The sequence below is a fragment of the Benincasa hispida genome, chromosome 5 (genome assembly GCF_027475165.1).
Source record: "Benincasa hispida cultivar pf3 chromosome 5, pf3_genome.v1.1, whole genome shotgun sequence".
In the NCBI taxonomy this organism is placed as follows: Eukaryota; Viridiplantae; Streptophyta; class Magnoliopsida; order Cucurbitales; family Cucurbitaceae; genus Benincasa; species Benincasa hispida.
The window spans coordinates 65482912-65509494 of NC_143482.1; the positions used below are offsets into that span (position 1 = coordinate 65482912).

General features: G+C 35.2%; 1 non-coding gene across 1 annotated transcript; it reads left to right on the forward strand.

The window, feature by feature from the left end:
* Positions 1-1981: 1981 nt before the first annotated feature.
* Positions 1982-2088, forward strand: LOC120078821 (small nucleolar RNA R71). The gene has a single exon (XR_005482103.1). It is a non-coding gene; the product is annotated as a small nucleolar RNA R71 (small nucleolar RNA).
* The last annotated feature ends 24495 nt before the right edge of the window (positions 2089-26583 follow it).

A 26583-nucleotide genomic window follows, 5' to 3' on the forward strand; every position in this document is an offset into this window, starting at 1 on the left:
TGATATCAGCGAGCGTCCAGCCGATTGTTCGTATATGCTTTTTGAGAATGCTCATCAACGCATTCTCTTGATCTGTGTTGAGCGCAAAGGAAATAATCACTGGCAACTTTTCATCCTGCCCTAGAAATGCGTACTTCAAATGTGTTGGTAGGGTTTTTAGTTCAAGGGTTGGTGGTTCCACGAGAGAAGGTTGCGTTATTTTTCTTTCTTCTTTTGGCTCTTCTTCATACGTTGCGATCGATCCTTCTTCTTTGTTTGTTTTTGCTACGGTCGCATTACAGGCAGCTACGGATGCATTGGCATCCTCTTCTTCACACTCTTCATCAGACTTTTCTTCTTCAATCAAATTCAGGTCATCATCAAAATCTTGCAGGTCTTCCTTATCAGGAAATTTCATGGCACGAATTATATTAAACTTGATCTTCTGTCCGTTTATGCTCAAAGTGATTTCTCCCTTGTGCACATCAATTTGAGCACGACCTGTTGATAGGAAAGGTCGCCCCAAAATGATGGGCACATCTTTGCCGGCCTCATAGTCTAGGATGATGAAGTCAGCTAGCAAAATAAATTTATCAATCGTGATTAGCACATCCTTCACCTTACCTTCTAAATGAACAAGAGATCTATCTGCCAATTGGAGAGTTACGAAGGTGGGCACAAGTTTCCCCATATTTAATTGTCGAAAGATTGACAGCGACATCAAATTTATGTTGGCCCCCAAGTCACACAGGGCTTGCTCAATATAGAGTCCTCCTATGGAGCAAGGAATAATGAAGCTCCTAGGATCGCTCATCTTTAGTGGGATAATAGATTTAGAACTTTGCGTTAATGTCACCGTGGCAAATTTTCTAGCACCTCTTTTCTTAGTTACCATCTCCTTCAGAAACTCGGCATAGGCAGGCATTTCCTCAATCGCTTCACTGAAAGGAATATTAATATGCAATTGTTTTAGCATAGACAAGAAGCGTTGGTACTGTACCTCTTCGTTTTTTCTCTTCCTTAGCCTCTAGGGGAAGGGTAGTAACTGAATTTTCACAGTTCCCATTTCATTTGACTTTGAGGTTGACGAAACCTCAGGTTCTACTGCTTTATTTTCCTTTTCTTCTTCTTGTGTTGTCACGATTAAAGGCTCAGTTGCGATGAAAGTTGTTCTACTCTGGTCCTTTCTTCCGCCCTCCACGGTCTTTCCACTGCGCAATGTCACAACCTGACATTGCTTCTTACTTGATCCCCCTGGTTGCGTGGAAGCTCAGTTGAACTTGGCAAAGCCCCTTGCAATCTACTTTTAAGCTCATTCGCAATCTGGCCCATTTGCAATTCAAGGTTGCGGATGGACGTTGCCTGACTTTGAAGCACTGTCTCGTTTTTCTCTATGTATTGCTTTAATAGGCTTTCTAGAGAAGAAGATTGCGGTGGTTGTTGTGAGCTACTTGCTTGGTTGCTCTATTGATCATTACTACATTGAAAGAACCCTGGTGGCCCTTCTTTTTGCACCACAGATTGAAAATTGTGTTGTTGATTCTTCCAAGCAAAATTGAGATGGTTTTTCCACTCGGGGTTGTAAGTGTTTGAAAAGGGGTTGTTCTTTACAAAATATACAGAGTGTGGATTTTACGGGCAATCTTCCATTGCATGCCCATCACCGCAAGTCACACACCTTACGGTGTTTTGACTTATAGCGTTAATCTACCTACCTTGCGATGTTGGGCTGCTTATCGTCATTCCTTGAATCAAATTCATCATTGCGGTCATTTGGTATTGCAATGAGACAATAGCACCGTTATTTGTGTCAGAATCCTTGAGTCTTAATCTCTGGTCACTCTCCCTCCAGTCTTCATAATTCTTGGAGATGCGATCCAGGATATTCTTCACCTCATCATAAGTCTTGTTAAGCAGACCACCAGCTACTGCCGTATTGGCAGCGATCTGCGAAACAGAATTCAAACCATGGTAGAAAATTTCCATTTGTAGGAAATCTGGTAGTCCATTATGCGGACAATCTCGGACTAACCTTTTAAACCCCACCCAAGCATCACTGAACGATTCGTCCATGTCTTATTCAAAATTAGTAATAAGCTTTCTTCGTCTTGCATTTTCGGTAGGTGGAAAATACTTCTTCATAAACTTCTCTACCATCTGCTCCCAAAAAGTGATCTCTCCTGGTTCGAGCGAATAAGCCCATTTCCTAGTCTGATCACAGAGAGAAAATGGGAACAACGTTAGTCAAACTTCTTCAGCAGAGATGTTTCGGAACATAAAAGTATTGTAGATTTCAATAAAACTTCGGAGATGGGCGTGCGAATCCTCGCGACGCCTTCCTCCGAATTATCCTACAGCCTAGATCATTTGCAGCATCACCGGTTTGATTTCAAATCTACTTCCGTCTAAGGCAGGACTCATGATTACCGGAGAGAAATCATAGAGGTTTGGCAATGCATAGTCCCTAATGGGCCTATTGTGATCGTTTGTCAACAGAATCAGATTTGCCATGACATTGTTGTTTGGTGCTTCATTCCTAGGCTACTCCGCCATCTCTTCTTTATTGGATTGTGGTTGCTGTTGGTGGTCTCTCAGTTTCCTTCAAAATGTTCTCTCAATCTCTGAGTCGTAGTTCGCCAGAGATTGAGAGTTCTGCAAAGAAATCACAAAAATTACCGTTAACAACTATTTTGCCGAAGTCCTCAGCAACGGTGCCAAAAAACTTGATGCTTAAATTTTATGAAGTAGAAATATAGATGATATGCGTAGACAGATTGCGTTGTGCACTCAAGTTTCCCCAGTGGAATTCAAGTATAAATTCCTCTGAGTTTCCTAGTAAGTCCAGGGTCGAACACAGGGACTTGTGAAAATAGTTGCGTTGATAATGTTTATGAAAACTTTGTGATAACCAAGTAAATAATTAAAGTATGGGTGTGTTGTTGCGTTGATAAAAAAGAGTAAATAAAGGCGGCAAATTTGAGAAAGAGGGTTGCATTGATAGATGCAATGAGTATACAATGAACGGGTTGAGAAGATCTTTAGCTAGCGTTACTCGGGAATGCGTCAAACTTTGCAATCATGTTACAACCATGCACAGCAAGTCATTTCCTAATATAAATGCGATGCTCCTAAGTCTAAGACGCATGTGTTGAATACAAAATGTCCATAGAGCTTATCCCTAAGTCTCTACTCTTATCCTATGCGTTGACGCAAAATGCATGAAAGCAAGGTGACCGCATACAAACATATCTTATTGCTAAGATGCATGCGATGCATTAATAACATATAGTGCTCATTCCTAAGTGTCTATCTCTCGTTTATATGCTCTAATCTGGTTCTTCCAAACCTAGATTCTGACCTAACCTTCTCAAGTCTAGATCTTATCCTTAGACTACCCTTCCGTGTATCTCTAATAGACGAATGAAGCATACATAAACAAGATAATCACAAAGAATGAAGATTCCCTAGTTGCGCCAGCTAAATGCTTCTCAACCCATTCGACTGTTTTAGCTACTTATGCGAGAATTACAGAGAGTGAACAGATATAGAGGAACACGTTCCATTCTAGAACTGAATTGAGTACAAAATGATAATGAAAATTAAAGGTAGAGAGCCTGGTAGCAATTTCTTGCTGACCGAGGCTTTTTACACTGAATCTCTATTCTAATCTACAAATATTCTCGCTTCCTCGGGCGTCGACCCTTTCTCTATCTTGGAGCTTCCGGTGCTTTCTCCAACTTGTCGGAACGATCTATCGGCACACCTTCTTCCTCGCGTCCGCCTTAAAATAAAAGAAGACTATGGGTAAAGACGCGAACTTGTAAAATGATGAAATAATCGACTGCTTAACCCCTTCTCTTAAGAATGCACTTGGTATTTATAGGGCATCAAAGGTGAAAGGTGGCTTTTCTCTCCTGGTTGTACAGATGGGACAACTTTAATTCCTAACTGATGCGCCAAATAATTATCACCGATAAAGCTGGATGTACTTTGTGACCGTTATCGACAGTCAACTTAATTTGGATTCGACTGCCATCAGCTTTCTGTCCTATTAATCTTAATTGTCCTTTCGTCCGAATGCGTCCACCATGTTGCGGTGATTCTTCTTGGGGAATGTTTAAAAGCACGATCAACACAAAGTCTTGCAGTGAAGTTGCGCTCAACCAATGTATTCCTATGATCGCATTCTTTGCATTGCGTTAACGCATTATTCTGCACAAAAATATAAAGTTCAACTTGTAAGACCCTAACACTAAATCTAAAGTGGGAGGTTAAATAGAGAAGAAAAATCCTAAGTAAGGATATTGGAGCAAAGAGTGGAAAACATTAATACTAAATTATCCAAAAAGGTGACCAAAAGACCAAATGCATATGGAAGGCTTAAATATGTTGAACACAAGAGTGCATGGAGGATGGAAGCAAGAAGACTTGAAAAATGGCCAAGAGATTGCATACAAAAAATGCAAAGGCATGTGGACACAAACAGGGCATGCGTCGAGTGAGCTAGGCACGTAGGCCATGCATCGAGGCCAAGCGCACAGGTCATGCGTCAAGGCTAAGCGCACAGGCCATGCGCCAAGGCCAAGCACGCAGCCCTGCATCAAGCAGTATGCCGAGCGCCCTGTCTATGCGTCGAGCGGGCAAGTCGGATGCCCATCCTATGCGTCGAGCACTGTCGAGTCTACCGAGCAGCTTTTTGTCGATGCCTTATGCCAAGCGCACGCCTTACACCACGGTTTTGAATTAGAAGAGAGATTTCAAGAAATGGCAGATCTATTCACTCTATCAATAACCGAGTCAGATCTGGTGTATCATAAGGGATTTGCCTTTTCTATTGATTCTTATGGATTGGATCAAAAACAATTCTTGAATGAGGTATTCAACTCCAGGGATGAATTGAAAAAGAAATGTTTATTGGTTCTACCTCCCAGATCTTATATTAGGAAGTATGAGAGTACTATTATTTAACAACTCTATTTATTCTGCTTTTTCGTTGGGACTGGTTCTTGTTTCTATATCCTTATTCTATATTCTAGCAAACGCCCAGTTTGTAGCTGCTTATTTTGATCGATTGATCTTCCAATATGCTAGTTTCAACAACTCTCGTTCTCTACATTTCTTCTTAGCTGCTTGGCCTGTAGTAGGCCGAATGAGCCTATGCGGCCAAGTGCAGCGCCTAGGCAGCACACTCATGCGTCGATGGTCAGCGTCATGTGTCCATGCTTAGTAGGCCGAGCAAGCATACCTAGTAAGCCATGCATCGATGGTGAGCGGCCACCCTATGCGTTGGTGATGGCCAACTCGTGCGATGGCTAAGTGGAATTTCAATGGAGGTAAGTTGATGCGTTAAGGACAAAGAGTAAATCTAATTGATGGAAAGGAACTCCAAGAAGAGATGCCAATAGTTATACGATCATAAGTCTTAACAATTTAAATAGAGGAATATGTTTAAGTATTTAAGTGATTTAGGCGGCAAAAAGAGGCAAAGGAGATTACATGCAATGGAGGTCTTATCACTCTAAGTAGGAGGTAGGTGAAGGAGATTTCATGCAAAAAAGGAAATTTTGGTTGGCAAGTTGAGGTGAGAACAACTCAAGGCTAGGCTGGGTAAGCTAAGTGTTGGTAGCTCCAAAGTGAGACAAATGGGAGTTGAATTGTCACAAGGGGGTGAGTTTGGAATGGCTATAAATAGATGGGTTAGGCAAAATGGATTTATTCATACCATCACCAAAATCTTGTGTTGAGAGCATATTTAGAGTATTACGTTCGAGTTATTAGGCTACCAAGTTAAATGGAGTTCAAAAGAAACAAAGGTTGTGTTGGTGAAGCATTGAGCCAGCCCGGATGCACAGCCAGCCAACGCATCCGGCACCCTGAGCGCACGCCTTGCAACGCTGCGTCCGCCCGTCAGTGCGCCTCACTCAACGCATCCCGTGCGCTAGCCCAACACAGCAGCCCCACTGTGCAACACATCACGCCCAGCACAACAGGCCACCGTGCAATGCGCACCCAACACGTCAGCCCCCTGTGCAGCACAGCACGCCCACCCTGCCTACTGCCAAACACCCAGCTGCCTACCACAGTCCAAATAACCTCTAAAAAGGCTAATTTTGGGATTTTGGCTAAATTGGAGTAGGGTAAGCTGGTATTTTCATTATATAATGGTATTTTGACTATTTTGTTGATATAACAATTATTGATTGAGGAATTTCCATTGATATGGAGGAATTCTCAGGAAGGTATTCTCAAGGTGATTTTAGTGGAAAAACTTGCTTGCGGTGAGTGGTTACTTAGTTTTATGTGTTGATATGTGGATAAATGCATATGTAACTGCAAAATGCATGTTTATGATGTTATGTTGTTTGCCATGATATTGTTTGTGAAATTTCTATGGAAACTGAGATTATACCCGGACTACATAAATTAGCATGCTTAAAAAGGGTACTTGGCGGGAAAATATAGTCGGCCTTGGTCGGCGAAAAATAATAGTCGGTGACGACTGGCGGGAAATATAGTCAAGTTACCTAAGCATGACTAGCGAGAAAAGAATTGTCGATGTGGACATTGACGGGAAAAGTGGGTTATAGGAAAGTTTCCATAAAAAGATGTTATGATTGATAGTATGTACATGATATGAACATACCAAGTATAGCATGGAACTGGAGGATAATGATTGTATGAAATTACACATGATCATGCATAGAGTATACTGAAATTGTGATTGACTTCTCAAAAATATGTTTTGCAAAGTGTTTATTATTGTAAAAGCACCACTCACTGGGCTTAGTAGCTCACACTTTTCCAAATGTTTTCTTATATTCCCCTCCCCCTCCCCCAGGTAGCAAAGCGGAGCGTTCAGGAAGAAGTCTACAAACCACCATAACACCGGGACTTGGTAAATTCTCAGGGCATGGCTTGGATTATGTGATAAAAGAATATAGGAAATTGAACTATATGTATGAAAGTTAGATAGATTATTGTAAACATGTTAAGTCTTTAATAGATAAGGGGGAGAAATGTTAAATTAAAATGTTGTCTTGGAATACTACTGGTGTATCCTCATGCTCCCTTCCAAGTCTTGGGGGCTAAGGCTAGGAAGGGGGTGTGACAACTGCTCTAATGCATTAGGCGCATGCAACCACAATATTATAGAATTTATGCTTAATGGACGCAATTTAACATATTTTATCAACGCAATCTGACATTGTTTAAGGATTTAGCACTATGATAACGTGCATTTCTGCCTGTTATCTGGACATCCCCAAATTTTGAAGTGACGTAAACTGTCTTTACGCTCGCTCCATAACTCGTACAGTGTTTTAGAAACACTTTTGGAGGGAACCATATTCAAAATGCAAATGGCAGTCTTTATTGTGTGTCCCCAAAATGAATTAAGCAACTGAGCATAACTCATCATCAAACAAACCATGTCCAACAAGGTTCTATTTCTCCTTTTCGCTACACCGTTCTGTTGAGGTGTACCGGATGCTGTGAGTTGAGACTCGTGTTCTATCAAATAGTCTTAGAATTTCAAGTCCATATATTCTCTACCTCAATCTGATCAAAGCGTTATAATCTTTTTAACCTAATTGGTTCTCAATCTCTGTCTTATACTCTTTGAACTTTTCAAGGGTTTCGAACTTATGATGCATTAGGTAAATATAGTCATATCTAGAATAATCATCAATAAAACTGATGAAATATTTATACTCTCCACGTGCTTTGACATTCATTGAACCACAGAGGTCTGAATGCATGAGCTCTAAGGGTTTTTTGGCTCTAAGACCTTTTCCTGTAAAAGATCTTTTGGCCATCTTACCCTCAAGACAAGATTCATACGAAGGTAAAAAGTTATCTTCTAATAGATTTAGGAGTCCACTCTTAAACAATCTCCCAATCCTATTGAGATTTATGTGGTTAAGTCTTAAGTGTCAAAGATAGGCATTAAAAGAAATTTTTCGCCTCTTACTTTGTTTTTTAGCTGTTTTTAACATCCCTATATTCAAAACAGCTTTTGTCTCAGTTGGTTTTGACATATATAAGTTATTTTCTAGTTTTGCAGAACATATTTTAATACCTTTTGAAATAATGAACACTTTATTAACTTCAAAAGAAACTTTATACTTTCGTTCTAGCAAACATGAAATAGATATTAAATTCCTTCTCATAGCCGAAACATAGTAAACATTTTCAAGTAAAATGAATTTATCTTCAATAAATAACTTCATATCTCCCACTACTTTAGCTGACACAACCTCTCCGATCCCAACCTTAAAGGTTGTTTTTCCTTCTGCAAGCTGCCTCCAGAAACTAGTTTCCTGAGTGAAAGCGCAAATATGATTTGCGACACCTGAATCCAATTTCTAGGTTAATTTATCATTTTCCACTAAACATGTTTCAACAAGTAAATTATATTTACTTCATTGTTGTTTCTTAATTTCCTCAACTACGACATTTTAGTTTATTATTTTTAACATATCTAAACATGTTCATTAACAAAGGTTCTATCCTGTATGTCAAAGTTATAAACATTATCAAGAGTATTGTGCTTGACAGATTGTCCAAACAATGTCTGCATCGAATTCATGATTTCTTTTGCTGAAACCATGCTCTCGTATTTCTTAGCTAGTATATCGGATATGTTTGCTAGTATATAGATTCAAGCCTTTTGATTTGCCCTAATCCACCTGTCATAAGCATTCCAAACCTTTTAGTTTTCAGACGAGTTGAGAGTTAGAGGACATTCCTCTGTTAAAATGACTTTTAAATCATCATTTGATAGTATTGTGTTTATGATTGATTTCCATGTTGAATAATTAAAACCGTTAAACTTATCGGAAGCAAGTGTTTTAGAAAAATTCGACATGTTAAAAATATAAACAAATTCTAGTTAGTAAATTGATTTTTAAACTCAATCAAATTTTAGTTGTCACATTCCTTCCCAGATTACCCTTTTGATCCAAAAAGAGATGTGAAGACAATAATTGTCAACCCTCTCATGACAACTACTGCCCAACATACTCCTGAAAACCTGTCCTTAGCACCTGCTAAACCTGATTAGCAGTTATAATTTTCTATAACATAACATACAACTCAGCAACTTAAAGCATGCAAATTACTATTAATCAGAATATCAACTCCAGCATACTTAACAGTTTCAGAAAAACCAAACTTATTTACAACATATGTTCAACACAAACTCTACCCTATTTCCCATAACATGAACACAAAGACTGGATTAACAAAACACGACAAGTTATCTAAGCTTCACACTTTCTGAAGGTCCAAAAAGTGATTGACTGGCAGAATTGCTAGGCCTCGAGATGTTAACTGCTACCTGAGGAGGAAAACATTAAAAAAAATGAGCTGAAAGCCCAGTGAGTGATTTCCTTTAAAACAAACATGTTTCACAACTCATAGTATAAACAGCTTTAAAATAAAACATTTTCATTAATATACCAGAGTTCAGAGATAACATTTAATAAATAAAGAAAACATTACTTAAAAACCCCGGTTTAAAATTCATCAACATATCTTGTAGAATACCTCTACTCCCTCGCCTGAATATATGGGAGAGCCCTTTTGCTCAATCCCTAATAACCTTAGTTGAGAGAGTGCCCTTTTACTCGATCTCATCAATGACGATAACATAAATCTTACGTGCAAGTAGAACTTAATAGGATCCTGTTTATCTTACCATACCTTCAGTAGCAAGAATCATCATATAAATGAGTACCTTACCATATCTTCGGTACCAAAGCTTAGGAGTGGGTTTTCATATCATTACACATGTTAACATCATTTAATAACACGTTTTCAAACTTATAAGAATCAGTAAATAACTCATGTAAATGCTAAGTCATGTCATAAAAACTCAAGTAAAATGCATGGGGACCTTATAACACTGTCTTTAGAAACGTCAACCATGCATTTAACTCCATTTTCATTATTAAAAGCATGCTTTGAACATTGAGGTAAGAGAAACTATGCATTGAGTATTCATAAGTAAAACACTTAGAAAATATTTTGAAAACTAGTCACTCACTGTCACAAGCTACATATCTAAGGGGTCTGTAGGTCTCCCCTATTTGCATCTTCCTTGAAATAAGGAAAGATCCCTTGGTCAGTATAATTAGCTCCCTTTTGAGCTTAATGCATAAACTTAATTTCATGACGTACTAATAATTCATCACATCACAAGTAGGTTCAATGCATCATAACCCATCTTCACCGCATCAGCTATCCTTAGCCCTCTTACCTTATAACTTAATTGGAAATTTGAATATCTTTCCTCACGGTGCTCGGATAAGCACTGAAACACTTTCTTAGCCTATATGATGAATGTCTACTATGCAACATACTCATAACGCCTTAGTTGTCAACTCTTTGTCTACGCATCAACACATATCATCAATTGGTCAGTTGCTTGCTTGTTTTTCATATGTAGTTGCTTGTTTGTTCTTCATCGTAGTTGCTTGCTTATTCATCCACAACACCATTTTGAATTTCAATCTTCTAGATTTCATAACTTTAATTCCAACATTCAACTAGTTAAACTCTCTTTAACAAATTTGCTCATAAATATCTTAACTTTCACTTACCTTAGAAATTAAACATCATTCTTTTTTGAATTGATTGGAATTTCCTTCAACTTTCCTTTAGCTTGCCAAGAACTCTTCATATTTCAAAGTTTTCAAGTATTAGTAGCACTTCTTCTCTCTGGCGTTAGAAAATTTTGGCAAACCATTTCTCTTCTTCATCAAGTTAATTTATACTTAGGTTTGCATGGCATTTCAGCCTAATTAAATGCCACATGGCATACTTATCTTTCAATTGACATCTGCAAAGTTGCCACCTGGCTTGCTTACCAGTTAATTAAGCTGAACTCCTCAGTTTAACTTCATTGCATGGCCTTGCGGCCACTTAAGCTTCTTCCTGTCAGTATATACTTCTACTTATTATCATATCCTCTGAGCGCCACTTTCAACGCACGATATAAAGGAACTCTAATTATAGAGGACCTATGAATGGAAGTGGGTCGTCCCAACTTCATTGTGAAAGAACACATACATTCACAGTCATATAGAAATGATTATGCATTAAATCATAAATTACAACATGCTTTGAATTAAATACAAGGGATTAAGAAACAATACCTTAGAAGAACCTTTCTTCAAGTGTATACCTCGATCAAACTCGAATGCAACGGGGAACTCGAATCCCTCGAACAGCAACAACGAGTATCAACTCGATCCTCGAATAGATCTAGACATTACCACTAGATTACCTTAGTATTCTCGGTGTGAGAATCTAAGAGTGGTGGGCTCTGGCTTATTTTGTTAGAGGGAAGGAGGAGACGATCGAGTAAGCGATGATAAAATTGTGTAGAAGATAGAAGTCTATCGTAAAGACTGGATACTCGATCGTTTAGATAAGAGCACTATCGTATAGTAAACTCGATGTATGGTGTAGTCACTCGATAGTTAATAATCTAAGTCGTCTAAGATTTTTGAAATCTAATTTCTTATTTATCTCAATTTTCCATAAAACCGAGTAACCACCCACTAACGGCGGTTATGGAGAAAAAGAAATTTATTTATCATATAATTAACAAATTATAAATAAATACAATAACTAACTTATCAAATTATATTTATAACCTATAGTTTTAGTATTGCATCATATACAACATATAAACCATAGTTCTTTTTCTCTTTTATGGCATTTAATGTAAATAATATTTATATTAAATTTAATAACTATGAATCTTATTCATAGAATTTATATTTGAATCATATTCAAATACTAGTTCCTCAAATCAAACAATAATGTATCAAATACATTATATCAATTATATCAAATATAATTGAATTAATTTAATTATATCATATATAATCAAATTCTCTCTTGTTAATTTGAACATTTCAAACTAACCCAAAAACTGATTATCAACTTGAATCCATTGAGCTACCAAGGGGACCTTATGGACTTGTAGCTTGAAGCTCCAACGGTACGTGAATAACTGACTAAACTCTTTAATCACGTTATCCACCATTCGTTAACTGTCGGGCACTCCACTAAAGACCGACAGCTGCACTCTTCGCACTACAGATATATTTTTGTGTCCATTGGATATAACCAATCAATAGATGATGACTCTCCACAAATCACTCGTAAGTATAGCTGGGCCAATTTACCGTTTTGCCCCTATAGTTACATCTAACTTCTTAAGTACCACTGATTCCTCTAATGAACAATAGATCATAGTCCTACTATGATTAAACACCTCTCGGGCCAAGAGAGGGTGTGGAGCCACATTGTTCAAGCACCGAAATCAGTCTTTAAGGGAGCAATTTATCTAATTACCCCTTGCTTTGGGGAAGAAGTGAATTCCATCTTATGTAGCTGAGTTCCCAGCTCCCCAATCAGACAAATCCCCAAAATGGTAGGCTTGTTGAATCGGAAATCTAACCACTCTCACCCATGCAAATCGAAGGACCACTCTCATAGGCAGGAGTTCACAACTCACTTAGGATTAAGGTCATAGTACCTATGGTCATCCTAGTGAAATGAAAGTCTCAATTATGAACGGCGTTATATAACGAGACTAAACATTTCGTTGTCTGGTCTTATACAAATTTCTTTATATAGAATATCCCCGCTCTCATGTTTAATACACGAATGATCAGAATCAGATCATTTGTAGTACTTTACAACATTTGTAACACCTACAAAGTGAGTCATACTCGTAGTATCACCAGGGTAAGGTATCCCTTCTTATCCATATACTACAAATCATTTGAGTTATCACTTAAAACACGATCTACTTGTATGTCTCCACATACATGTTTAAGTTACAACGATAACCATGGATCTTAGTTTATTGGTTTGTGGTTAATGCAACTAAAATATCAAATATTTCATAGACTAAAGTGAATAAAATATCATATATTGTAAATCACAAAGTGTTTGTTCATACAAGTGTTTACAAACTATAAGACTCTACGAGATTTAGGGCATCAACCCCGACATGATCCTTTACCGCCTCATTTATCAACCTAGCCTTCAACATTGGCATACAAGGTTGGTCGCATACTTCTCTCATACTATATTGTTGTAGTTAACCATAACGTCCTCTTCTTGGACCTCTAGCCGTGTGGTTCAACAGAGCTGGCCGCATGGTGCCTCAGAGCTCCAATGCATAGAGTCATCTACTTTCTCTAAGTGTTAACTTCTTTCTACTTCACCCGAGAGCTCAACATTCCACACTTAGTATAATTTCTTGCCTCTTTTCTAGCTTGCCATTGTCTAAATCTCAAACTCTTCATTCATTGATTGTGCTAACCATCCGAATACTCGTAACACTTAGAAAATTTTCCCTCTCTTAACATTTTTGACATATCATTCATTACGTACTTAGCTTACTTTTGCATTAGTCTTAATACATATCTTTAATACACAATTAAGAGAACTTAAGCTTACTAGTAAAAACAAGTTTAGGGATTTACATTAGCAAAAGTAATAATGTACCCAAATTTCATTATTTATTTGCAACGATACTTTAGTGAGTCAGAATAGATGCTACCGAGGGGCAGTCAAATACTCCTTCACTGAAGCAAGTCATTCTTGACTAAATACTAACTCTAGAATAACTCTCTATTCCTATAGTTATTTTGTTACCATTTTCGGCCAAGAACTTACTAACACTTAGTAACTCTTATAAGTGTAACCCTTTATTTTCAGACCTCAGAGGTTGGCCCCAACAATGTTACCGAATTGGAGAGTCAAAATTGGGAATCAACCTAAGAGACCTTATCTATTTCTAGAGTTTGAGTAGTTCTGAATCCCATGTTACAACCCTCTGAGGGGAGAGTCACTGAAAATACAACTAGCTAATGTCGCCTAAAAACGACAAGCAGGCGCAACATAGAAATCTCACGATTCAACCTAATGGAGGAGACTGTAGGATGTGTTGACACACTTCCTTCTTCCACTTACTATGAACAACTTCCCCTATTTACCTTGATATTGACCCATGCAAACACTTTCAGAATAGAGGTCACTCCCAAGGTGACTCGAAGCCAAGCATGAATCTCACGGTGTGAACTCTTAAGGACATGAGAGCTAAGAACAATATATCATATATATTATTAATCTCCCACTAAAGTGTTCTATTTGTTTTTGGTAAATATTTACTTCAAGTATATTTCAGCTAATAAATACAACCTAAATCTAGGTGTTTATCTAAGTATAACGTTTATATTTAGATTTAACCTACGATGTCTAAGTGATAAACCAATTTATTACCTCACATCGCTCACGCATGCTCATAAAACTAGGTTAACAACACTCAAGAGCCAACTAAAATCCCCAAGTAGCAGGTGTTCCGTAAACAGTCAACTTAAGTACCTCCAGCCTTAGACAGGATTTTAGCTCAGGTGAGTTTCTTACCAAAGTTTTACAAAATAACGACCTATTTTAACTATTTAAAATAAGTTGTAATTTGTTAACCCTAAAATAAGTTGTAATTTGTTAACCCTAGGTGAACATGCATTTTAAAATTTATAACAAAGATAAGTTGCATGTTCACCTAGGGTTTAACAAATTACAACTTATCTTTGTTATAAATTTTAAATGTCTAATTCATTTTATAACACTTTATAAAACTATAAACATGTTGTTCCATCCATAGATACACCAAGCATTTCATAATTTAATATAACTATTTATATTAAAAACATTAAACCCTAGCACATGCATACTATATATATTATAACTATTTATAACATACTTTCAATGTATGCTACATACTTCCTATGGTGGGATTTTAAATCTACATGACATACTTTATGCACATTTAAGATCTAATTTAATTATAATATGCATTCAACAATGTATAAATAACCAAACATACACTAATATAGACCCGTTTTGACATCCTAAGCAAGCAAAACACCAAAATATTATAAGAATAATCCAACACCAGCTTTGAACCGCCCGAACCAGACCTTCAAGGCATGAAAATAGGTGAATCGATCCAAAATTAGGTTGAACCTGACCTCCACGAACTGACCAAACCCCAAACTGGATTCACCTTGCACACGCATCATCTAGGTTTTCTAAAGAACAGCATTGCAACGTTGTTCATGTAGCGTTACAACGATGTGAAGGCAATAGCAAAAACTGCTACTTTTCTTAGCGAGCTTGCTTCATTTTGCTTCCAATTACGGCCTGATTTCCACTCTATTAACTCTAGTAAATTTATAGACTCTTAATTACACACTAAGGCCTATAAATAAAGAGCCAATTACAACAATTTCAACAAAAATTGAAGGGAAACCTTATGCCAAAACTATAAAACATCTATATTAGCACCCATTTCATACACTTATGAAAAACACCCACCAAGCTAAAATTAACATAAATTGAGTGTTTAAATCATGCTCTGATATCAAATGTTAGTGTTGGCATTTAAAAATAGAAGCAATTAGGATCTCAAGCATTCTAATTACATTAATTATTGAAATTAAGTATGCATGTTTATAAAAACAGAAAATAAGGTTTATAGAGAACAACCTTTGAAGAACTCTTCAATTACTTCAATCTCCAGCTAATTTCTCCTCTTCAACAGGTTATAGACTACCATAAAAGCCTTCCTTACTATCCTCTAGCCTCAGATTGGATTGTGGGATCCAAGTATTGGAATTGATGTCCTAATTCTCCCGGAGTCTCGTTGTTTGTAATTATATACATTGTTTATGAATAAAATAAGCGTTATTTCATTCTGGCATTTACTCATATCCAATAAACAAAAAACCATGGTTATTGTATGTAAACTTAAGCATGTATATGAGATATATAAGTGGATCATGCCTTAAGTGATAACCTCAATAGGTCTGTAATATAAAGATTAAGGAGGGATTCCTGATCCTGGTGACACTACAGATACGACCCGCTTTGTAGGGGATTGCAAGTATTGTAAACTACTACAAATGGTAGATCCTGACCATTCATGTGGAGACATGCAAGCGGGGGTGTCCTATACAAAGAGTTTGTATAAGACCGGACCACGAGATTATTCGTCTCTGTATATAACACCGTTGATACTGGAGGCTTACATCTCACCTAAACGACCATAGGTAACATGATCTCAATCCTAAGGATTTTGGGAACTTCTGCCTTTGAGGGCAGTCCTTTGATTAGTATGGGTGAGAGTGGCCAAACTCAACATGCCTATCTTTGTGGGGAATTTCCTGATCTAGGAGCTGGGAACTCAATTACACAAGATGGAATTCACTCCTTCTCTGAAGCAGGGGTAAGTAAATAGATTGCTCCCTTAAAGACTGATTCCGGGACTTGAACATAGTGGCCACAACTTCTCTTTGGAAGATCGGACTTAATCATAGTAGGACTATGACTTATGTTCATTAGAGGAATCAATGGTACTTAAGGAGATAGATGTAACTACAGGGGCATAATGGTTATTGGTCGAGTTGTACTTACGAGCAATCTGTGAAGGGTTGTCACACTGTTGATTGGTTAAGATAGACACATAATATATCTATAGTAAGAGAGTTCATATGTTGGTCTTTAATGGAGTGTCTGGCAGTTAACGGATGGTGGATCCCGTGACTAAAGAGTTTAGTCAATTATTCACGTACCATTGGAGCTTCAAGCTACAAATTCATAAGGTCCTCTTGGTAGCTTAATGGATTCAAGTTGAGAATCAGTTCTTGGTGTTGGTTTGAAATGTTCAAATTGAGAAGAGGTATTTCAATTATATATGATATGATCGGTGTGGTGTATGAGATACATCAAGTGGAGGGTTAATGTAAACGAGATTTACATTAAGTGTCATGAAATAGAAAAAGAGCTATGGTTTGTATGTTTCATGAGATTAAATATTAAAACTATAGGTTATAAATATAGTATGATAATTTGGTTATCATTTATATTTATAATAATATTAAATATTAGATAATTGTCTCTTTTTCTCTAATAACCAATTGAGTGGGAGGTTATTGGTGGTTTCATGGTAACCATGAAATAAAAGAAAAAATGTTTTCCTAATTTTAGTAAGATTTGCAAAACATTGATTTGAGTTTTGTACTCTCGAAAATTACTCATGGTATAATTGTCAAGTAAATCAGATTTACTAAACGACAGCTTGGAAAGACTAGACGATCGTGGAGTGTTCCTACACGATAGATACTCAGCTATTTAATGAGCTAAACGATCGCATAGATTTTGCTAAACGATTGGGTATTAACCTATACGATAGGCTTTATCATCTCCCACATGCTCAATCGTTTACAAGATTGTTCTCCTTCGATCTCATCCTCTAACCAAGTCTACACAGAGCCCACACTCTGGATTTTTACATCGAGAATACCGAGGTAACCTTGGTAGTTTCATACTCAACTCGACACAGTCGAGGTCTGTGGAGGACATTTTTGATGTTCGGGGTGTTCATGACCTTAGTGATCACTTTGTTCGAGTTTGTTGTGATCGTGCAGTGTAGCGATCGTACTGTACGAACGTTCGTGTGTTGTTGTGTTGCTGTAATCGAGTGTTCGTGATCAAGGAACTTGAAGATGAGTCTTCAAAGGTTTGTTAGTTCTATTTCTTGATCGTTTAGAAAAGCATGCTATAATTTTTGTTTTGCGCATAGCCTATTGTTTCTGTTTCTTGACTGTAATTGTATTGTTTATATATGAATGAAATTTGGAAATATCCTTCCGCTGCTCATAGAAATCCTCATATTCGATTTCCTTCACCAACATGAGAAGAAATTTAAGGGAATTTAGAGAGAACTTCGAGCTTTTGGTGTCTAGGCTTGAGAGAATTATTTCTCATCAAGATTTCAGAATTGCATTGCCTTTTCAGCAAATTAATTTTTCATTTTCATAGAAGAACAATGTGCAATTAGATTACACAACAAAGTGACACCAAACCATCAAAAATCGAATGGAACTATAGGTGGAGGAAGTGGGGAAAACCCATTTTCTCTAAATTTCATTTTTAAATATTTTTTTATAAAATTCTTATTAAATTTTGAAATTTCAAAATTCAAAAAAAGAAAAAAAACAATTTTATAAAATATTAATTCAGTAATTAATATTTAAATAAAATTAATTATTTTCAAACAAAATTAATTCTCATAATTAATTAAAAATTTTAATTAATTAAATTAAATTAATATGTAACACCTATTCCATAACATAAATCCCTATTCATATAATTAATATTTAAATCATATTTAAATATTTTTCAAATCTTTAATTTCGTTTAATTCGATAATTAAACGTTTAATTATATCACATATAATTAACAATTCTTGTAATTTAAATTTGAACGTTTCTAATTCTCTCATCACACTATTCTAAGGTTTAGCTTATTTGTGAGCTAGTAGGGAGACCTAATAGACCTACAGATCATAAGCTCCAACAATTCGAGATTAATTGGCTAAACTCTTTTAACCGAATTTAATCAACATTCGTTAACCACCGGGTCACTCCACTAAAGTCCAATAGCTATATTTTTGTCCACTTGATTTAACTATGATCAGTAAGTCGATCATTCACAGGTTGTTCGTATTTACTGCTGGGTCAAAATTATCATTTTACCCTTATAATACATCTTGCTCCTTAATCCTCTACTAATCCATTAATGAACAATTGGTTTATGGTCCTACCAATAAACTGAGTCCCTCTCGGTCATAGAGAGGGTGGGGCCCCTTGTTCAAGACTGAGAGTCAGTACTTAAGAGAATAGCCTATCTATTATCCCTAAAGCGGGTATGAGTGAGGTTCATCTTGCAATACTATATCTCCAGCTACCTACCCGGTCGTAACCCTAAAATGGGAGGCTTATTGAGCGGCAATGTTGAGCCACCCTCACCTATGCAGATTAAAGAATAATCCCAAGTAAACAGGATTTCATAGCTAACTCAAGATTGTGATCGAGTTACCTTAGGTCATCAAGTTGAAATAGTCAGTTTTAATAGTAAACAATGCTATAAAGAAAAGTGACTATTTCATGGTCCAGTCTTATGCAAACATCTTTTGCATAAGATATCACCACTCGCATGTCTCCACACAGACGATTTCGGGATCACATCGTTTATATCAAATACAAAGCAGGTCGCATCTATAGTGTCCCCAAGATAAGATACCCAACCCTATCTTTATACTTATAGACCGTTTGACTATATACTCAAATTTGATCCTCTTTTATGTCTCCTCATAAAGTTCAAGTATTCATATTATAGCCAGAGGTCCGTTAGTTTATTGGATTTAGGCTCTTATAAGTGCAATTCACATATTCAATAACAACTTTATTGAATAAACCTCAATAACAACTTTTTTGCAAATAGAATATGTTCAAAGATTACAAAACTGCGAGTTTTAAGATATACAACCCAATAGTACACTTGCATCAAAATAGTGCTCTTGTAAAGGGAAATTGTCATAAATAATATGTTTAAGTCTTCACTTTACAAAACTAGCACATCTTTTGAAAAATCTTTAGAATATTTTTTCTCTGTCCATCTCACCTGAGGTCGGCTTCCGAGATTTTGTTTAAAAAAATCATTTTTTTTCTAACTTATTGATTGTTTTGGGTCTTCTCGATACATTTCGTCATAATTATACACCGAGATTTGTTGATTTTTTCAAATGTTATGTAATCTTCCCAAATCTATTCAAAATTAAAAAATCACACTACCAATATTACACAATCTAGAGAATTTGAAAAGATCATTGGTAAATTAGTTAGATAATTGGTAAATCAATTTAGAAATTTGTGTAATTACGTGGATCTCGATGTTAATTCTAGCCAAAATAACAACGATGTTTTATATGTTTGGGCTTTTTTGGTGAAACTCAGGCATAATTAACATCAAAATTTGATATGTTTGAGCTTTCTCGGTGGAATCTCAGGTAGGATTAACACTAAGCTTTCTTTATGGAATCTCAGTTAGGATTAACACTAAGATTCAATATATATCCCAAATCTTATTAAGTTTTTCGCAAAATTTGATCTTTCCCAAAATTTAAAAATGACAGTGCAATTGATAACGTGTAGAAATACAAATTATTTTACCTCTTTTATAAAAAAAAAAATAATTAGGAAAAATCTTGAAAAATGCGACAACTTAGTAAGAAAATCATGAAATTAACTATATCATGCAATCACATGCGTACAAAATCTTACAATCCATGAAAGATATAAAAGTCGTGTTTTTTGGATGCAGAAAATCTATTTATGCGATCACAATATATCACCAAGAAGAAATTCCCGACGCTAACATTGGAATCGCATAGTTAGAAACACATAACCTCATGTCATAGAAGGTGACATGACGCATAGGCGGTAGATATCAAATCAAGTACCAAGTTGGTAATAAACATGAAAGCTTCACAGCAGAACCAATGAACTTTTGACACGAAGCAAACGATGCAGCAAGGTATGGAAATTAATGCATCCTGTTAGTACAATCATTAGTGAGAGATGAAGAAGTTTTTCCTTGACGCATATAAATACTCAACGAAATTTCCATGCAAGAAAATGGGAGAGAGCCAAGACATTGAGAAGACTCTGCAAAAAATCCTCACTAAAAAACAATTCCCTTCAAGCCCTCGTGAACTCTTGAGTGAAAACTCAAGATTTCTTCCTGAAACAAAAGGAAAAACTTCACCTTCAGCACAATCTTTGTGAAGCAGTCATTTACAGAACCGGAAGGAGCAAGGAATTGCACCACACGACTTGATTTTCTATCTCCATCTCTTTTTCTCTATTATTGTTGTGGTTTATATTGTGTAAAACGTTGAAAAACTTCTTTTATCAATAGGAATGCATCCATAGTTTATTGTTTATCCATCTCTCCATCTTCAACCATGAGCAACTAATTTCTAAATGGGTTAAAAAAATTGCAGCTAGCGTGAACTAAGTAAAGCATAATCGTGCGTTCAACTTGTTTTATGTATGCTTCATGACCTATTTTGATCAAATCGAGAGATTGCTCTAAATAGAATGAATCTATGTTTGAAAAAGAAAAATATTTAGACCTCATAAAATAAGAAAATATTACCTTTAGAAATAAAGAGACATTTTTTACATCAAATATTCATCGCATGCATCTTAGAAATAGGACATTTGTGGCTAAATGCACTGAGAAGTATAGTTTACGATTTTGAGTGATTTGCTTGAATGCATGGTTTATGCATTTGCTTAGGAAGTGTTAGTGTATTTCTCTCAACCCTATTTTATTCATTAGAAATCTACATCCATCTGCTTAGGTTGTTTTACTTACGATTGTTACCCTCATCACATCCATTGTTATTTACTTGCATTAGCAGTAGAATAGGTATATCAATTCATAACATATTTAACAACAATTTGCATCAATATCGAAACAATCATTGTCATCGCATTAATAGAACGCATCTCTGAGTTCGACCCTCGACTCACCAAGATTCTAGTTAGATTTATTCTTGGGTCTAATTAGATAAAACAATGCGTTTATAAGGTATCACATAGCATCCATTACATCAAATGGTAAAATGCATTGGCAATCATAATGAATCAATTTGGAAAATATATTTTCATAATTTGAAAACTCATTTAGAATTTTGGAAATTCATACAATTGTAAAAACATAAACTATGCTAAAGATTTGAAAAATTACGAAATAATTTGATATAATATTTAGTAAAGATAATCGAATTTGGAGAAATTTTGAAAAGATATAAGATTTGGTATAAGATTTGGGAAGATTACATACAAATTAGCAAATCTCGTTGTGTAATCCAACGAGATGTACCAAAAGCCCAAAACAATGGATAAGTCAGAAAAATTTATTTTTTTAACTAAGTTTTGATGGTCGATCTCACGCGAGATGGACTGATAAAAACTATTCTAGCGGAAGGTTATTTCTGACAATTTCCCTCCTATAAATTTAGTTTTTGAAATTTGTGACTATTTAATCTCATCATTTTTTTTTAATTATAAATTTAGTATTCACATATTTATTAGATACAAAATTCAAAACTAAGAAACTAAATGTGTATAATTTTTTTTTGTTATATTATAAGCTATTTTCAAGTTTATATATATTTTATTCGTGAACTTTCAAATGTGTTTAATAGATCTTTTAACATTCAATCTTGCATTAGATAGGTTTTTGAACTTTAAAAAAGGGTTCAATAGATCTTTGAACTTCAACTGTATGTAGGGGTGGAAACAGTTAGGTTCGGTTTAGTTTGGTGGTCAAATTGAATCGAACCAAATTTTCTAATATGTAAAACCGCACCGAATGTGGTTCGATTCGATTTCAAATTCGATTTTGATATTTTTGAAAAAATTATGTTATATTTTTTTATTAAAAAACGGTTCGGTTCTCAATTCAGCTTTGTTCTTTAATATATATATATATATATTAGTTAAAAATAGTTCGGCTCGGTTTCAAATTCGGTTTTCGAAATTGAAACCGAACCGAACCGAATTAATTTGGTTTCAAAATTTCTTCAAACTGGTCTGAAATGTAGTTTTCGGTTTCACCGAGTTTTATATTCAATTCGATTTTTAGTAATAGTTCGGTTTTTTCGATTTGAATAGCCACCCTAACAGTATGTATGTAAAATTTTTAAATTTTTTAGGTGGAAAAAAAATCTCAGTACTGTGGTTTTAAATTAAAGCATAAGTGTGGTGGTCAAGGTTACAAAAAATTAAGCTGGGTTATGTAATTCTTTTAAAAATATTTGTGTATATATCTTTATATTAAAAAATATACAAATAGTACCTTTAAATATTTTTTAAAAAAAAAACTGTAAACATGATTTTTCAAAACTTATTAATTTATCTTAAAGTAGAATTAATGAAATAAAACATAATTAAGGGAAAGAAGGGAGTCCAACAACCTTACTCATGTCTTCACAAACTCACTAATACTTTGCAAAGTCAAAATGTCAACCTTTATAGTATAAATTTTATATCAGTTAAATTGAAATATATTCATCTTAACATAAATAAGGACATACTGTAACACCTTGTTCCAGATTTCCCTTCTAACCTAAAACGAAGCGTGAAGATGTTAAACATCACTTCTCTCTATAATATCTAACGTCTCAACTCTTAACATATCCTGTACTTAAGATCAAACCTAGACTTCCAAACTCATTTTCAAAAATAATCTGTGTTAATTGACAGAGTTAGGAATTTGATTCACTTTAAATCACAATACTGTTTAAAGAGATTTACAGACCAACAGTAAGAATTATTTTGAACAAAACTTCCCGTGACATGTAACTCACAAGTTTTAGCTATTTTGGAATACTCTCAAATACATGCACAAACAATACAACAAATGTTTAACAATACTAGTGGCGTTTGACGGCTCAGCAGGCACCAGGAACTTGTCGCTACTAGGGGTGAAGAAAAACATAAAACATGGAAAGCATGAGCTAAATCCCAGTGAGTGGTAATTTAGTATAAACATAAGTTATCGCTTTCTAAATCATCAATAAAAGTAATCAAATCATTCAATAAAACATTGAATCAAGTATAAAAGATTCAACATCATATCAAACTCGTGCTAGTAAAATAGTGGCATGATCAACTCTCATAAGCATATTATAAAACATTCGGGCGTTACCAGAAAACCACACCAACTCTGTACCCAAATATTCGTTTACAACGGCGGGTTACACTGGACAAAAAATGTCCCCTGCGGTGTAAACCAAATCACAAGGTCATATGTGCACGCAGAGCTGCCTCAAGGCTAAGCATAGATACACACCACAGGCCCAGGTTACTCTGGACTCCCCAGTATACTCTGGCTACATCTAACCCCGGTGGTAGCCCTCTAATAGCCTGGGTGGCGCTACAGGCACAGGTTTCTCTCGACTTTCCGGTATAGCCACATCTGACCTTGGTAGCCCCTTGATCGCCTGAGCACTGCTACTGAAACACATTCAAGTAGCACGGGAAAATAACCATCTCTCAAGTACAAAAATCAGTAGTTTGAAATCATTTCCACAACCATTCAACAACCTTGATTTCACCATCAAGAGGTATTCCTAAAAACCATACAAATCACAAGTATGTAAACTCCGATTCCAAACTACATTTTGATAAATCAAGATCATATAAAACTATCGAGAGTTTAGAAATCATGATTTAAACATTTTTGAAATATCAAACAAGTAAAATAGATCATGTCATCACATTTCATAAATCATAACATACTATAATATATAATTAGTTTCTATATCGAAACATTCGAAAGTAAACCACTCATTATTAACCGGCTCCTCCTCATAATTTTGATTTCTCCATCTCCTGTTTATCCCGAAATTACATTGATAATCCTCTAGTTATCCTCCACATGACCATAATCCAATTATTTGAAAATTAATCTTCAAGTATAACCAATTTCACTTAAACTTTTCCCAAATCCCTAATTTGACCAAAGGTAGAGTTTGCTTCATACCATGGTCCTTCAATTGCTCTAAATCTTAAAATTAATCTTCAATAAAAACTAATTTTATTCCAATTTTCCTTAATTTTTCTCATTAACCCTAATTAGGGTTTACTTCAAATTAACTCCTTAATCAACTTCACAGTTGACTTAGAATCCCAATTTCTTCTAATTTCAGGTTTAAGGTATCATAACAATACCAATTGGATCCCTAATTATGCTTGAGAACGCCTCAATTAACCTAAAATTGATTTTCCAGCTTTTAATGACGGACAATAGATGACAAACAAAAGTCAAACAACAAAGTCAACTCTTTCTTCAAACTCCAGCCCAAAAATTTTCAGATTTGACCTCTGTTTTTCCAGTGAGCATTCAGGACTTAAATTCATCATTTTACGGCCATCTAAAGCTTAATTAGCCTATACAACCTTTTACCCATCCTCTTCATTAACTTAACTTAAAATTTGGACGTCCAAATTGCCCTAGAACTCCCAAATCCATCAATCTCTCCATGGAACCCCTGTTTTTCTGGCGAGAAAAGGCAGAATTTTCAGAACTTAAAATCAGGAATTCCAGCCAATAAAGATAAAATTAAAGACCATATAACTCTAGAAGGATCTTATAAGTAACTTACCTTTAAATATGGAGCTTCGAATTAGCATCTAACTCCACGAATTTACTAAAAATCCGAGCATCCTCTGCTTTCACGATAACTCTAGCGCCACTGTTTTTCTTTACTTCTCCAGCCAATTTTTTAAAAAATCAAGCCTCCTACGAGCTTCTTCTTTACTTCTCTTTAATTTTCTTTCATTTTGCCCAATTTTTCTTCACAAGAACAGCCCTAATTCAAAAACAACTTTTTCCTCTTCTTCGATCGACTAAATTCAGAAAATTCGTAATTCCCTTTCTCTCTTCGTTTTCCAGCTTCGATTTCCAGTTTAACACGTGCCCCAATGATTAACCCTTTACCTCAAAGCCATCCAATGAGAAATTTCAATAGAAAGCACCTCAATTTTTCCAAAATCTCTCAAGTTCTCTTTTCTTCTCTTCCTCTCGGTTCTCTCTTTTTTCCCTTAATTTCCTTTAATTTCCTACTCAGTTATGCCCAATAAATCTTAAACATACCAAATTTACCTTTAAAACTCAGAAATTACCAAAATTTCACCACTTTTCAAAGTATTAACTTTTTTACATTGACTGTGACCATTTGACTGTTGTCTTTGACAATTGATTTTAACTTATCCCGCGCATGTAAAATTCATCATCAAATTTACTTTACATGTTTAACTAGGTTCGTTACCCTCAAATTATTCCTCGAATCCTTATTTCCTCTTCCTAAATGAAACAAACTCAATCCAAATATTTTTATTTTTAATTATAAATCTTAACAAGAGATTCACATCAAATTTTATCTCAAGTCCCTAAGTTCAATCTCAACTATATGCTTCCTAATATTCCAAGAAAGAGTAGAAGAAGAGAGAGCTTACCCATATAATACCTACAAAATTTGAGAAATGATAATAACTATATAAATCAAATGTACTAATTTTTCAAACACTAAATTTAATTATTATCAAGAGACGATGTTGTAATAGGTGAAGGTATTAGACTAAATTCATGGTCAAATAAAATTAATTCATTCCTAACTGAGAGATTTTTTTTTAAGAACAAAAGTTATATATTCAAATAGGATTTCAAAAGCTTCATATTACAACTCTAAAATGACTATTTATATTCTTACAACAAAACAAAACAATTAACTAATAAATTTTTTAATATATTAGCTAATTAAATTATAGGATAATTGTAATAGATTGCACTTTTAGGATTAATAATTAAGTGTGTAGCAACATTTTAAAAAGCAATACAAATATAACACAATCTACCAATAATAAATTTTATCACTCACAAATTTTTATTAGTGATATAGTCTATTACTAATAGACCATGATAACTGGATCTAAATTTTGTTATATTTATAATTTCTTTTGAATTATGTTATATATATATTAGATCTAATTGTTATATTTACAATGGTCAATATTTTAAAATTAGCAAGAATGATATTAAATTTAATTGTCAAACTAACGGAGGCGTTTGGATTGAGGGAAATGAGATGAGAATAAG